Source organism: Cannabis sativa, chromosome 6 (assembly GCF_029168945.1).
Source record: "Cannabis sativa cultivar Pink pepper isolate KNU-18-1 chromosome 6, ASM2916894v1, whole genome shotgun sequence".
NCBI lineage: Eukaryota > Viridiplantae > Streptophyta > Magnoliopsida > Rosales > Cannabaceae > Cannabis > Cannabis sativa.
In genome coordinates, this window is record NC_083606.1 from 42,216,626 (window position 1) to 42,233,002 (window position 16,377).

The 16,377-nt window shown below is 38.4% G+C and overlaps 1 long non-coding RNA gene across 1 annotated transcript; it reads left to right on the forward strand.

Moving 5' to 3' along the window:
- Positions 1-13,150: 13,150 nt before the first annotated feature.
- On the forward strand, positions 13,151-15,574 carry LOC133039473 (uncharacterized). Its single transcript, XR_009688626.1, has 3 exons — positions 13,151-13,275; positions 14,125-14,187; positions 15,345-15,574. It is a non-coding gene; the product is annotated as an uncharacterized LOC133039473 (long non-coding RNA).
- Positions 15,575-16,377: the final 803 nt, after the last annotated feature.

Sequence of the window (16,377 nt, forward strand, 5' to 3'; positions counted from 1 at the left end):
ATATATGAGATGGAGATTTTTACGTGGTTCAAGTGTTAATTAACCTTAGTCTACGAGTCAGCCTATTAGCCTCTAAGGGCGTATTTGATGTTTTTACAATGTTTCTACAAGAAACCCTAACTCTGTATTCTAAGTTTCTCATGAAGAAAGGGAAAGCTTAGAATAATATTAGCAGAGCTTCGACTATTTAGTTTGTGATTCCCCCCCCCCCCCCTTTGTATAGTAATCAAAGGATATTTATAGGCTAAGGGTGGGTATGGATGTTGGGTTTTATGCCCTAAATAAAACTCTTTACAATCTGATTAGTTATCAATATAAGAAATTTGAAGTGATTGATGTTTGCATGAATTTTACATGCTAATGGTTTAATATGTTTAATATGTTTATTACATTCATACACACAAAATCAGTTAAATCCAGATCATATGTTTATTCACAATTACAGTATCGTCAACACAGTGGAATGTGATTGTGATCATATGAATCAAAAGTTTTGGTCCCTGTTTCATCAGTGTTATTGGATTTACACTAATGTGATAATCAGCGATGATGTGTACTTACACTTGGAGTAAGTGTTATGTTCTTTCCAGGACATTAGTAAAGTATACTAGTTTCGAATGTATGGAGTATACATTGGATTGGACCGATATTGCAACTAAGTTAAGATATTACAAACTTACCGTTATACATATCTTTTCAAGTCAATATCAGTAGTTGATCTTAAGATTAAAAGAATCTAAATCCTGATATGCTTAGGCTCAACTCAGGAGTGCTATTCATGTTCTTAGATTTATTAGTTAAGCCCACTTTTGGGTCAGGGTGATACGTATATTTTGGGAACATGATAGTATGATTGAGTGGGAGTGCTGAACATAAATATGGAATCTATAGCTTCTACTAGTGTATAGAAGTAAAGTGATGATTCCCTTCGAGCTTAGCAAATAGAAGTAAATGGATGAGCTCTTGTTTAACTGACTAATTATTAGATCACTAAACACCATTTACAGGTAGCTAAGTGTTTTAAGGGGCAAAATACATTGAGGGGTGAGAACGGTAAAGAAATCCCATCTCGATGTAGATCATCTATATAGAGGATCTTTAAATCACAACAAGATTATAACAATGGTTAAATGAGATATTATATTGATATCGTGGAACATACAATATGCTCTATATAAGTCTGAGAGTGCAATTCTAAGTTCTAAGAGTGGATTCAACGAAGAATTAATAAGTAGGAATTTACTTGGTAAATTTGGTTCACTTATTGGAAGCTCAGCATATAGATCCATGGTCCCCATTCTAGTTGAGAATATTCTGCTTGTAAGACTCATTAATTGATTCGTGATTGATCAATTATAATTCTAAAGTTAGACTATGTCTAATTTTATGAATTTTCACTAAGCAGGGGTGAAATTGTAAAGAAAAGAGTTTCCTAGGTTTATTTATTTATTAATGGACTTTATATGTCTAATTAATAATTAAATTAAATGACAATATTATTTAATAATCTATTTTAGTTATTAAATAATTAGTTTTGGCATTTAAAAGGTTAGAATTGGAAAATTGGCATTTTTGAGAAAATAGAGATAAAATTTGATAAAACTGCAAAATCAAGTGAGGCCCAATACTACACCATGGCCGGCCACTTAAGTTAGTTTTTCAAATTAATATTTTCATTATTTTAATGCCAAATAATTCCTAACCTAAACCTAGTAGTTGCCTATAAATAGAAAGTGATGGCTTAGTCACATAACATGCTTTAACAAGTTTTCAACAAGCCTTTCTGACAGAAATTTCTCTCTTCAGAAAACTGAGCCTTCCCCACTTTCTATACCTGGCCGAAATCCCTCTCTCTTTTCCCTTCATCTTTTTCGTGACCCTAGTGAAAGAGTAAGTGCCCACACACAGCAAGCAGTAACTCAATCATAGATTGGAAGACTGTGAAGGATCAAACTTGAAGAAGAAGGACATTCGAGCTCAGATCTTGATTATACTCTGCTACAGAAAGGAATCAAGGGTTAGAGATCTGAGTGGAAGGAGACATTAATTCCGCTGCATCAATGTAAGGTTTTCTTAACTTTATATGTGTTTATTTTATCGTTTTAGAAAGTTAATATTTAGGGTGTTTAAACAACATACTTGTGAGTAGATCTAAGATCCTGGTAAAATAATTCCCAACAATGGACATGTCCATGACCGCCTAGAGTTTTTCGCAAAAGGCCCACTAATAGGGTAAAATACATGCAAAAAAGACTGTTGGGCCCCTTGGAAGGAATTGTGCTCGTGCGTTGAAGTAGCTGGACAATAGGGGACCACTGTACGTAGTGAATGTAGTCGCCAAAAGGTTTAACCTTTAAAAGTAAATGCTTGGAATAATCGTATGGCAAAAAGGTGTATGAGGTGCATGCACTACCATGCCTGGACATAGGGCAAGATTTGATTATGTGTCAAAAAAAGCATAACCGTCGCTGGGCGATCCAGGTTTGTATCCAAGGTAGATGTTTGTACTCTTTTGGGTGGTCAACATCCGCGATAAGCACTTCGAGCACCCGCCTGGGTATCACTTGGGCAGTCTGTGAGCTTGGACCACTCTAGGCTTCAGAGTAGTAATATGTCACCCGTATCCGAGAAGTTGAAGTAAGGTGAGGTAAGCCTCTGCGTACCTTTTAGTATTGAGATGTTCCCAAATTAGTGAAGCTTCTCTGTGACTGGGTTTTATTAAGGGGTTTTAATTAGTGAGTTCAAAAAAATTATCTCTTCCCTTTTATGCCACATGTCACCTACTCAAAAACACAGATAATATTTACCCCCAAGCTTTCAGGACTTATGGAGTTACGGGAGCTTGTAGTCTTTTATTTTTGGATATCGTAGACATCCTTATGACACGTGGTGATTGCTGGGAACACGGATGTATTCCTTAAGTTTTCATCAATTAAGGGACCAAGAACTGATGGTGCCACGTCGTGGCACGCATGCTGCACATGTAATGCGTTCGTTGATAACATACCCGTGCAGGGGCATGTCTTTCAGAAAAATTTGTAATGATGGCAGGTTGATTGAAGTGACCCATCTTTAAGCGTGCGGTACCTAAAGTGGGCAATGATGAAAAATGAATGCCTTGAATAAGTTTTAAATGCCATCTTTTCAACTTCCCATCTGTCGGATCAAATCGTGCTTTTTGGAGAGAGGATCTAGACCAATCATTTCAAATTGTAAGGATTTGGCCGAAGTATATATAGGTTTATCAAACCCATTTTTACTTTTTTCACAACTTTGGACTTTTCGAATCCTTTTCCTTCATACTTCAAACCAGAGCCCTATTTTCTAAAAAAAAACTTCAACCTTGCAATCATTTATAGTGATGAATGCAAGAAGTTATTGATTGTCTGATTCAATATTTCTTAAACTTCTGTTTAACCTGATTTCCAGACGCAGAGTCGTTAAACCCTGAGCTATTGGGATTTTATGCCCTAAAAAAACTCATTTCAATATAATTAGATTTACTAATTAATAAGAGATCAGAAATCATTTTATGTTACATGATCACTTTAATGATTATATGTTTAATGTATAAATTCTATTAAATTTAGAACATATAGTTATTCACAATTACAGTGCCCCTCTCGAACAAGCAAAGAAGGGGCATCCTAATCTGAAGAATCCCCCTCTTCCAACTCTATTACAATGGCTTTTCCCTTTCCAACCACTGGGGCAGAAGATTGAGCAACCTTCTTGAGACCATCTCTAATCCTAATGGCTCGCTCAATAGGTACTTGGTCACTTGGAGGAGCCTTTTCTTCTTCTTCTTCTTGCTCGGAGCCTCTCATTCGATTACAACCCCCTACTGTCTACTCGGTCCTTTGTACATAGTCAAACAGATAAAGCTTGTAATTGATAAAATTGGCTTCAGTGGCCCGAAGAGAGATATTTCAATCATTTAAAGGAAGTTAAAGAATTTCTTGAGCCCTCTTCCTGAGTTCCAGCGTGAACGGAGGTCGACAGGTAAGAGGGAATATGTTGGAAACTGGTATAATTGGTGTCCACTCCCTTGACAAAGTAGTAGTCCTCTACAAAGCCACAGATCTTGGTCACCTCGGTGTTTGTGGTACCAGTGAGCCACGACTCCTCTATCTAAGAGAAGTAGAAATACACAAACATGTTTTGCTTAGGGCTCGACTTCAGGTCGAACAACTAGTTAGTGTCATGGACAGATAGCTGACCCTATCCTTAAGAGGCGTACAACACGAACAAGGCAGATAGGTACTTAAGGCCCTTGGGTGTGAATTGGGTCGGACTGATGTGGTAAGAGTTGGCCATCTCCTTGAAGTACGGATGTAAAGGCATCATTGCCCCTGTTTGGCATAAGGCCCCAACCAAGCACAATAACCCTCTCCAGGGTTGGTAGCCAGTTGACTGGGAAAGGGAAGGAAGCATTCGACCTTCCCCAGGAGACCATCTTTGAAAAAGATCAGTCAATCTCTTCATGGTCAAGAGGGATGGTAGAGAAATCCATCGAGCTCCCCTTGGACCCCCTCTGCCTCATCACCTTTGACCTCGGAAAAGTTTGTGGGATGAACCTCGCCCTGGTCCTCCACCTCCTGGACTTCAACATCTCCAGTAGTCTCCTCCTCCTCAATTACAGGACAGGCGATATGAGGGTCAGCAGATAAAGGTTTTTTGAAAATCTGCTTAGTTCGTGCCATCATTTTAGGACTGGACGAAGTTTTATCAGAAGAGTGCCTTGCAATAGTCACAATAAATTCAACAATAGAATTTTCTATAGTAGCTAGGATTGGGCAGCCCTTGGGCAAAGTGTCAACTATGCTCGGATGGACCCTATACGTCTAGCTGGCAGGAAGATAGCGTCTCCAACCATTCTTAAGTTCCCAGATGAAACAACTGTATCCTTCGCCACAGATTTGGTCGGGATTACGAATGATGTTGCACCTCGGGTTCTAGGGAAGATGTGTGTTCACTGGTTACTTTCCAATCATCGAAACTAGAATTTGAAAGATTGTCACTGGACGAAGATGGACTAGCACGAGGATGATCTTCATACAGAATTTGGAGCAAGTCTTGGTCAATATGATGCTTGCCTCCTTAGAAATCACTAGGGTTCATCTACAAAAGGTGGGAGACAAGAGAATAAGAGTTGGTCAGGATAACGAATGAAAACAAATTGTATGTGCCAACTAGGCCTGATTGGAACTTCTAGAAATGGAATTTCTAGAAATGGAATTTCTAGAAGTTCAAAACTTTGATTGGAACCTGATTTTTGTCAGAACCTTATGGACGAATGGGAATGAACGATTTAAGGTTAAAATCGAAGCTTAGTCAGATAATTAGGTGTTATGGTTAAACATCAGTTAAATTTCCAAACCCTAAACCTAGTTATTCTACGGTTAACCTAGAACAGTTCAAGAACAAAAAAAATCCACAGCAAAGAATTCAGAAATAATGCATGCATTTCATTGAAATTATATAAAAGAAAGGAATGAAAGACTCACTCACTGATTCAAAGCTTTCTTGCTCTGCTCGGATGGTATTGTCAGGAGTTTTCTTGTAATTTCTTCAAGGAAATTGAGAGCAAACTTGTGTAGGAATTTTTGCTTTAATTCTTTAAGAGTTGAAATGGCTAAAAGGATCACCAAAGGTTTCAATCTCTATTTATAAGCAATCAGAAAAGGAAATTAATCATTTCAAAATTTGAATATTTGGGTTTCCCTTCAAAAGCAGACGTTAAGTACTCATTGCCAAAAGTATAATCGTCAAAGTGTGCTCAAACATCGAACTGTGATTCAAGCTATAGCTTTCAATAGGCATTAAATGGTAAGATATCGAAGAGACCTCTAGTTAGGGTCACATCAGATCAGCATCCATCATCAAAGACACACGTCACTCATATTGACAAGACTATTGACCGAGTGAAGTCCACGTGCGACTAGGAAGGTCCCGCACAAACTTGAGGGGAAAATGCTATCCTATTTTTTGCACCTTGATGTGGCAATGAGAATGGATGACACGTGTTGTAATACCCGGAATTAAGAAATGGATTAGCAAAAACCCTAACTAGATAATTATGTATAATTGAGAAAATTATATTATTATATAATTTAATATATGAGAATTTATATGAGTTATGCTATGTTAAGACCCCGTTGGTGAGCCAGGGGCATTTTAGTAATTTTGACCCGAGAAGGGTAAAATAGTGAACTTATTTTATTAACGTGCTTGTGGAACTATATTATTATATAGTATGCATGTGTTGTCTTTTTCAGGTGTGTTCTGACAGGTTGGCGCGGTACAGTCACAACCGGGTATTTCGGGCCGAACGGGGTTCGGGCCCGAAATGCAATTTGGATTGAAATATTTGCCATTTTTATTTATTAAGTGATAATCTGAAAATTATGTTGGGTTTATATGTGAATGAAATGACATTGTTACCCTTGTTTCATGTATATGCTTCATTTAAGCCCTAGGGGCAATTTGGTAATTTTGACCATTTGACTCACTTTTGCAACAAAATGAATTTTTGGTAAAATAGAAAATTCATTTTCTGGATTCCTAGCCCTAACCGAACACCTCTCTCTCTCTCTTTCAAATTCTCATTTTGTTAATATTTTTCAATTGGATTTTTGGGAATTTGGCTTGGATTTTGGAGTTCATTTTTGGTGTTAGAAGCTTGGGATTGTGGTAAGCTTCTATGTTGTTCTTCCTCTGAATTTCTATTCTATTATTTGAGATTGATAAAGTATGTTTTTTTTGATTGAATATGCTCTTGAATACATGCTTGTGAAAGTTTGATGAATTATGTGTTTTATGCATGGTTGTGTTGGTAAAAGAATGGATGCTCTTGGTATATTGTGGCTGAGATTTTAGGGGATTTTTCTAGGTTGAAAATTCATGTTCTTTTGGTATTGATCAGCTGGAAAAGAAAATTACTTGAATCAAGTTGGTTTGAAGCTCAAGTTATGAGCTTGATGAGTTGTTAGTTTAAAGCATGATTTTGGGTTGAATTGTGGGTTTTGTTTTTGGTAAATTCAGAGGCATTTTTAAGGTTTTATTGAGTTTAAATCTGATTGTAAGCTCTGATTTTGGTTGTGTAAAGCAAGCTTGAGTTCATGGAACTCAAGCTTGGTGCTTTAATGGCACTTTTTGATTTTTAGTGCAATTGTTGGGTTTAAGTTGTGGAATATGTTTATTATGACATATATTGATGCTCTGGAAAGTTTGGGAATGTTTGGGGATGATTTGAGTGAGTTTTGGGGGTTTAAAGATTGAGAAATTTCGTGTTCTTGCTGCGGACAACCGGAATTCCGGTTGGTTCATCCGGAATTCCGGTTGGAGTTCATCGGGAAATGCTGAATTTTGTTTCGGCCATAACTTTTGACTCGGGACTCCGTTTGGGACGTTCTTTATACCGTTGGAAAGCTCTTTTCGAGCTCTATGTGATTATCTGTATTTGAAATGCCATGAATTTATTTTATGAATATGAAATCAGGGGTTAACCCTATTTGTGAAAATCCCGGATTGTGTGACTAGGATTACCGGCACCTGGTCAGGAGCACCCGGGGATTCGGAATCTCTGCCTTTGCGGGACAACAGGTAAGACAGTAGTTGCACGTAGAGATATGCACGGTGGTGCTTATATTGAATATTATATTGGTGATAATTAGAAACCGAGATTAGGGTTATTACCCTAAAGTGAGCGGTTTAATGGCCTGTGGTTATTACCCTAGTAATTATTAATGTGTAAATGCTATGCCATGCTAAATATATTGTAATAAAAAATTATGCGCACAAGGCATAATTAAGTTAGACTCGGTAAATTAGTACCTTGAGTTTGATAGTAATGCGGTCTAGGGTTATTACCCTAGAAGTTATGTGAAGGTAAGAAAGTCATGATGTACAATAATATTGCTAATCAAGTGAAAGCATGAATTAGAGTTATTAATCTCTATAAGTGTTATTTTGAGCATGCAATGATATGTTATATGAGAGACTATTTGGTATGTAATTTAGGGTTATTACCCTAAGATTCTATATGTTTTGTTATCTATTGAATACATACATATATTTCAAGAGTTATGTGTATAAGACATAACTTGGTTAGACCTAGTATATTATTAGGATAAACCTTTGAAAGAACGTAATGTATGGATTACGTAAATATATATGAATAGGGTTATGTGAGCAAGGCATAGCCAGGTTAGACTCGGTAATTATAATCGAGATAAACCTTACTAAGGCCTTATTGTAAATAGACGTGTGAGCGTAACACGTAGGTCTATGCTACATAGACATATATAGGCGTGTGGGAGCAACACGTAGGTCTATGCTACATAGACATATATAGGCGTGTGAGCGTAACACGCAGGTCTATAGCAAATAGACAAATAGTGCAGTGGCACCAATAATTATATGATAAATATATATATGTTGAGACTGAGGGTTATGCACTCAAGGCATAACCAGGTTGGACTCGGTAACAAGAACCGAGATGAACTGATCTAAGGCTTTATTGTAAATAGACGTGTGAGAGCAACACGTGGGTCTACGCCACGTAGACATAAATAGACGTGTGAGCGCAACACGTAGGTCTACACCACGTAGGCATAAATAGGCATGTGAGCGTAACATGCAGGTCTGTGTCACACAGACAAATTTGAATAGCATTGTTGTTTATATTGTATGATGAGCATATTATTGATATGTTTTATCTTGTCTTCTTGGGCTTGGCTCACGGGTGCTCTTGTGCGGGGAAAGGGTAAGTCAGTGGCTGATCAACCATGAGTTTGAGGAGCAAGATGAAGAATGTACATGTTCAAGCCATATCAGACCAAGCGGGTTAAGGGTCTATCAGTGATGAACTTTTGAATTCTATTTTGCCGTTTAGGTCGGCTAGAAATAAATGACTTGTAATAGCGTTTGTAAATATTTTTGGGATCCCAACTATTTTAAAAGTTTTAAATATATTACAAGTTTATTTTCTTTCTGTTTAATATAAAAGTTTAAATTCTGCGCTATTTTGATTAGTAATCCCGTTTACGAGTTAGGGTTTCATAAGTATTTTGGGTAGCGTGCCTAATTATTTAGGGCGTTACAATTTGGTATCAGAGCGCCAAGGTTTTTAAACTTCCTGTAGACCGGCCGAACATGTACATTCATCGTCAGAGATAAGCTCGACTCATGGTGCAGTAAGTATTGAGAGTAAATACTTGACTGTATGTGTGATAATCTGTTTACTGCTTTCCATTTTAGGCAGTATGCAAGCATCTAGAGTATGTATGTGTTATGTGATGCCATGCTATAAATGCTAATTGTTTATGTAAATATGTATGAGGTAAATAGATGAGTTAGGGTTTAAGGCATTAAGTGCGTAAGTGTGGTATTGGTGCTTAATTCGCTGGGGTTGTTGATTACACGGGTACTAGTAGTGGACCCTCTTTAATCATCTAGACCACAGGGCGAGTTAGTAGAGCTTGGTGTAGACCAAACCAATTCCCCGCACTGCCCCCACCTCCGCGGAATCTGGGGAAATAATGCGGAGGTTAGCAATGCTAATCCTCCTGCTGAATGGCAGCAGATGTTTCAAGAAATGCAAAGTGTCATACTTCGTCAAGAAGAAGAGTTGCGACGATTAAGGTAACCGGCTGCCCCTGTTGATCAAGTGTTACCTCCAGCACCTGTGCCAGTGGTGGGTAACCAGGGGTTTGTTATGCCGCATTGAGACTCGGTGTTTGAGCGGTTCGTGAAGCTGCAACCTCCGACTTTTCTAGGAGGTATTGACATAATTAAGGCCAAGCAGTGGATGAAGAGAAGACTGAATGCCACAATCAGTCGGGACTTGAAGGTTACCACTTCATATGACACTTTGTACAAGAAAGTGATAGAGCTAGCCTTAATTGTTGAGGAGGCTGAATAATCTGTAATAAATGAGCAGACCGCAAAGGATGTCGTCATGACATCGAATCCGCCTGCTAGTGGTAACGTCAGTAAGGGGACCGACAGTGGCAACCCTGATTACAAACGGAAGGCTGAGGCTTTCGAAGTATCAGGGAGTAATAGAAAGTATCGGGGAAATTGAGGTGACCGTCAAGGTCACGAATCCTCTTTCAAGTCATATCTTGAATGTCCGAAATTTAAGAATCACCATCAGGGTGAAAGATGGGCCAAAGCTACGCAGTATACTTGATATAGATTATATGAATCGGACGTTCCAAGATTACCTGATTAGATGTGTGATCGTGTTTATCGATGACATCTTGGTGTAATCTGAAACAGATAAAGAACATGAGTTGCATCTCAGATCAGTTTCACAATGATTATGGGACAATAAGCTGTATGCTAAATTCAAGAAGTGTGAGTTTTGGTTATCTCGTGTCTCATTTCTGGGGCACATAGTGGATAAAGATGGGATCATAGTGGATCCGACAATAATTGAAGCTGTTCGGGATTGGCCAGTACCGAAGTCAGCTACAGAGGTCAGAAGTTTTCTGGGTTTGGCTGGTTATTATCGTCGGTTCGTTGAGGGATTTTCAAAGATTGCTGTACCCTTAACGGAGCTGACCCGAAAGAACCAGAAGTTTGTTTGGACTGATCGGTGTGAGAAAAGTTTTCTGTAGTTAAAGCAACGCTTGATTACCGCTCCTGTACTAACTCTTCCTTCAGATAAGGAAAAGTTTGTGGTATATTGTGATGCCTCGAGACAGGGTCTCGGCTGTGTGCTTATGCAGGCTGGGAGGGTAATAGCTTATGCTTCTCGGCAGTGAAAGGAGTACGAGCAGAGGTACCCTACTCACGATCTAGAACTCGCAGCAGTGGTATTTGCGCTAAAGATTTGGCGGCATTACCTTTATGGCGAGAAATGTGAGATATACACTGATCATAAAAGTCTGAAATACTTCTTTACCCAGAAAGACTTGAATATGAGACAGAGGCGTTGGCTAGAGTTGGTGAAGGATTATGATTGTGAGATCCTTTATCACCCTGGTAAGGCCAACGTGGTTTCTGATGTCTTAAGTAGAAAGGGTCAGAGTCAGTTAAATAAGGTGAAGCAAATCTCCCAGCAGCTAGCAAATGAGATGACTCGAGCTAAGATTGAGTTGGTTGTAGGGTAATTAGCTAATATTACCCTGCAATCTACTCTTTTGGAGCGAATCAAAGAAGCACAAGTGCAAGATTCAGAATTAGTAAAAACTCGAGCTAGGGTTTCGGCTGGGAAGGCTAGTGACTTCTCAATAGATGAAACGGGAATGTTGAGATTTGGGAATTGAGTTTGTGTGCCCATGGATGAGAACATCAAGATAGAGATCATGGATGAGTCTCACACGACTCCTTATTCAATTCATCCAGGGTCAACAAAGATGTATCAAGACCTGAAAGCCATGTTCTGGTGGCCAGGCATGAAAAACGACATCGCTGAGTATGTTGCAAAGTGCCTTACGTGTCAGCAAGTGAAAGCTGAGCACCAGCGACCTGTAGGGTTGCTGCAACCACTGAAAATACCAGAGTGGAGATGGGAAGACATTGCTATGGACTTGGTGGTAGGTATGCCCAGAACAACGGGACAATTTGACTCTGTGTGGGTCATAGTGGACAGGTTTACAAAGTCTGCTCACTTTTTACCTGTTTGGACGAATTTCTCCATTGACCAGTATGCTGAGTGGTATGTTAGAGAAATTGTTCGTCTGCATGGTGTCCCAAAGTCCATTGTGTCGGATAGAGATCCGAAGTTTACATCAAGATTCTGGAAAAGTCTGCATCGAGCTATGGGAACTCAGTTAAAGTTTAGCACAACTTTTCATCCTCAGACGGATGGGCAATCCGAGAGGACCATTCAGATTTTAGAGGACATGCTACGGTCATGTGTGCTTGACTTTGAGGGATCATGGGTAAAGTACCTTCCCCTGATCGAGTTTTCTTATAATAACAGCTATCAGGCAACAATCAGGATGGCTCCTTATGAACTTTTATATGGAAGAAAGTGTAGATCGCCCATTTACTGGGATGAAGTGGGGTGAAAGAAAGTTCTTGGGTCCCGAAGCTGTTAAAAAAAACAAGTGAGGCAGTTGATAAGATTAGAGCACGAATGTTCGCGGCTCAGAGTAGGCAGAAGAGTTATGCCGATCCAAAGCGCAGAGATGTTGATTTTCAGGTCGGGGACATGGTATTTTTCCGAATATCTCCGATGAAAGGCATAAAACGCTTTGGGAAGAAAGGAAAGCTTAGCCCGAGGTTCATTGGACCTTTTGAAATCCTTGAGAGGATAGGGCAAGTAGCGTACAGGTTGGCTATGCCCCCAGCGCTGGCAGCTGTACATAATGTGTTTCATGTTTCAATGCTTCGGAAATATGTCTCAGACTCGTCCCATGTTTTGAGTTATGAAGCATTGGAACCTCAGCCGGACTTGTCATACGAGGAACAACCAGTGCAGATACTTGATAGAAGAGAAAAAGTCTTGAGAAGCAAGACAGTGGCACTGGTGAAAGTACTGTGGAAGAACAGTAAAGTAGAAGAAGCAACCTGGGAACTCGAGACGGATATGCAACAGAAATATCCGGAGTTGTTCAGGTAAATTTCGGGACGAAATTTCTATAAGGAGGGGGTAATTGTAATACCCGGAATTAAGAAATGGATTAGCAAAAACCCTAACTAGATAATTATGTATAATTGAGAAAATTATATTATTATATAATTTAATATATGAGAATTTATATGAGTTATGCTATGTTAAGACCCCGTTGGTGAGCCAGGGGCATTTTAGTAATTTTGACCCGAGAAGGGTAAAATAGTGAACTTATTTTATTAACGTGCTTGTGGAACTATATTATTATATAGTATGCATGTGTTGTCTTTTTCAGGTGTGTTACGACGGAGTTGGCGCGGTACGATATTAATCGTATTTGGCCGAACGGGGTTCGGGCCCGAAATGCAATTTGGATTGAAATATTTGCCATTTTTATTTATTAAGTGATAATCTGAAAATTATGTTGGGTTTATATGTGAATGAAATGACATTGTTACCCTTGTTTCATGTATATGCTTCATTTAAGCCCTAGGGGCAATTTGGTAATTTTGACCATTTGACTCACTTTTGCAACAAAATGAATTTTTGGTAAAATAGAAAATTCATTTTCTGGATTCCTAGCCCTAACCGAACACCTCTCTCTCTCTCTTTCAAATTCTCATTTTGTTAATATTTTTCAATTGGATTTTTGGGAATTTGGCTTGGATTTTGGAGTTCATTTTTGGTGTTAGAAGCTTGGGATTGTGGTAAGCTTCTATGTTGTTCTTCCTCTGAATTTCTATTCTATTATTTGAGATTGATAAAGTATGTTTTTTTTGATTGAATATGCTCTTGAATACATGCTTGTGAAAGTTTGATGAATTATGTGTTTTATGCATGGTTGTGTTGGTAAAAGAATGGATGCTCTTGGTATATTGTGGCTGAGATTTTAGGGGATTTTTCTAGGTTGAAAATTCATGTTCTTTTGGTATTGATCAGCTGGAAAAGAAAATTACTTGAATCAAGTTGGTTTGAAGCTCAAGTTATGAGCTTGATGAGTTGTTAGTTTAAAGCATGATTTTGGGTTGAATTGTGGGTTTTGTTTTTGGTAAATTCAGAGGCATTTTTAAGGTTTTATTGAGTTTAAATCTGATTGTAAGCTCTGATTTTGGTTGTGTAAAGCAAGCTTGAGTTCATGGAACTCAAGCTTGGTGCTTTAATGGCACTTTTTGATTTTTAGTGCAATTGTTGGGTTTAAGTTGTGGAATATGTTTATTATGACATATATTGATGCTCTGGAAAGTTTGGGAATGTTTGGGGATGATTTGAGTGAGTTTTGGGGGTTTAAAGATTGAGAAATTTCGTGTTCTCTGCCCAGACAACCGGAATTCCGGTTGGTTCATCCGGAATTCCGGTTGGAGTTCATCGGGAAATGCTGAATTTTGTTTCGGCCATAACTTTTGACTCGGGACTCCGTTTGGGACGTTCTTTATACCGTTGGAAAGCTCTTTTCGAGCTCTATGTGATTATCTGTATTTGAAATGCCATGAATTTATTTTATGAATATGAAATCAGGGGTTAACCCTATTTGTGAAAATCCCGGATTGTGTGACTAGGATTACCGGCACCTGGTCAGGAGCACCCGGGGATTCGGAATCTCTGCCTTTGCGGGACAACAGGTAAGACAGTAGTTGCACGTAGAGATATGCACGGTGGTGCTTATATTGAATATTATATTGGTGATAATTAGAAACCGAGATTAGGGTTATTACCCTAAAGTGAGCGGTTTAATGGCCTAGGGTTATTACCCTAGTAATTATTAATGTGTAAATGCTATGCCATGCTAAATATATTGTAATAAAGAATTATGCGCACAAGGCATAATTAAGTTAGACTCGGTAAATTAGTACCTTGAGTTTGATAGTAATGCGGTCTAGGGTTATTACCCTAGAAGTTATGTGAAGGTAAGAAAGTCATGATGTACAATAATATTGCTAATCAAGTGAAAGCATGAATTAGAGTTATTAATCTCTATAAGTGTTATTTTGAGCATGCAATGATATGTTATATGAGAGACTATTTGGTATGTAATTTAGGGTTATTACCCTAAGATTCTATATGTTTTGTTATCTATTGAATACATACATATATTTCAAGAGTTATGTGTATAAGACATAACTTGGTTAGACCTAGTATATTATTAGGATAAACCACTGAAAGAACGTAATGTATGGATTACGTAAATATATATGAATAGGGTTATGTGAGCAAGGCATAGCCAGGTTAGACTCGGTAATTATAATCGAGATAAACCTTACTAAGGCCTTATTGTAAATAGACGTGTGAGCGTAACACGTAGGTCTATGCTACATAGACATATATAGGCGTGTGGGAGCAACACGTAGGTCTATGCTACATAGACATATATAGGCGTGTGAGCGTAACACGCAGGTCTATAGCAAATAGACAAATAGTGCAGTGGCACCAATAATTATATGATAAATATATATATGTTGAGACTGAGGGTTATGCACTCAAGGCATAACCAGGTTGGACTCGGTAACAAGAACCGAGATGAACTGATCTAAGGCTTTATTGTAAATAGACGTGTGAGAGCAACACGTGGGTCTACGCCACGTAGACATAAATAGACGTGTGAGCGCAACACGTAGGTCTACACCACGTAGGCATAAATAGGCATGTGAGCGTAACATGCAGGTCTGTGTCACACAGACAAATTTGAATAGCATTGTTGTTTATATTGTATGATGAGCATATTATTGATATGTTTTATACTGTCTTGCTGGGCTTGGCTCACGGGTGCTCTACTGTGCAGGAAAGGGTAAGTCAGTGGCTGATCAACCATGAGTTTGAGGAGCAAGATGAAGAATGTACATGTTCAAGCCATATCAGACCAAGCGGGTTAAGGGTCTATCAGTGATGAACTTTTGAATTCTATTTTGCCGTTTAGGTCGGCTAGAAATAAATGACTTGTAATAGCGTTTGTAAATATTTTTGGGATCCCAACTATTTTAAAAGTTTTAAATATATTACAAGTTTATTTTCTTTCTGTTTAATATAAAAGTTTAAATTCTACGCTATTTTGATTAGTAATCCCGTTTACGAGTTAGGGTTTCATAAGTATTTTGGGTAGCGTGCCTAATTATTTAGGGCGTTACACGTGTCCCATATTTTTGCTACTTGGTCAGAGGGAAGTTATAATGCCCTAAATAATTAGGCACGTTACCCAATACACTTAAGAAACCCTAATCCCCTAAACGGGATTACTAGTACAATTAGCGCAAAAAATAAACTTTAATAATAAACAAAATGAAAATAAACTTGTAATAATTTAAACTTTATAAACTAAAAGTTACAAAAGTCGGGATCCCAAAAATATTTACAAAACACTATTACAAGTCCTTTTCCATTGGCCGACCTAAGTGGCAAAATAGAGTCACAAAATACATCTCTGGTAGACCCCAACCCGCTTGGTCTAGTGTGGCCCGAACATGTACATTTTTTGTCCAGCTCCTATACCCATGGCTGGTCAGAAATAGCTTTACCCTTTCCTGCACAGTAGAGCACCCGTGAGCCAAACCCAGCAAGATAATATAAAATATCAATAACATGATTATCACACTATATAAATAGTAATGACATTCTCATATGCCTGTATGACACAGACCTGCATGTTACACTCACATGCCTATTTATGTCTACATAACGTAGACCTATGTGTTGCGCTCACACGTCTAAATACAATAAAGCCTTAGAACGATTCATCTCAGTTCTAGTTACCGAGTCCAACCCAGTTATGCCTTGCACGCATAACCCTAAATCTTAACATACTCAAATATATATCATGG